A 600-nucleotide genomic window follows, 5' to 3' on the forward strand; every position below is an offset into this window, starting at 1 on the left:
GGCCATCTGTGTCCCCTCAGATGGACTCCCTTTTCACAGTTTGTGTCTTTGGATGTGTGTCTGTGTGTGTGTTTATCCCTGTGAGTGTGAGTGTGTGTGAGTGTGAGTGCCCCTGTGAGTTTCCGGGTGCGTGTGTGTCCAGTTGTACCTGTGGGTCCACGAGGCCATCTGTGTCCCCTCAGATGGTCTCCCTTATCACGGTCTATGGGTGTGTGTGAGATTGAGTGTCCCTGTGAGTGTTCCGGTGAGGATGTGTGTGTGAGTGTCCGGGTTTATGTGAGGTTTGGTTCCAGGAAACATCCTTTCCCCTCGCCCTCCCAATATCTCCTCCCTTAATCCCACCGTGGGTTCGAATCCCAGGTGATTAGACCTGCCCTAGGTCCATGGTTCCAAGGTATTCATCCGTGGGCCCAACGGATTTCACCCCTTCCCCACTTTCCAAGGGCCAGGTCAATTCCAGCTATTCAGGGAACCTGTCGAAACAGAGGCAGCTACAGGAGGGACACACAAATATTTGTGCCCTGCAGTTACACACCCGTTCCGACAGGCTCGATCGCAATCTATCCAGATGAGAACACGTTCTCTTCCGACTAGACCACG

This window comes from Procambarus clarkii, unplaced genomic scaffold (genome assembly GCF_040958095.1).
Source record: "Procambarus clarkii isolate CNS0578487 unplaced genomic scaffold, FALCON_Pclarkii_2.0 HiC_scaffold_104, whole genome shotgun sequence".
NCBI classification, from domain to species: domain Eukaryota; kingdom Metazoa; phylum Arthropoda; class Malacostraca; order Decapoda; family Cambaridae; genus Procambarus; species Procambarus clarkii.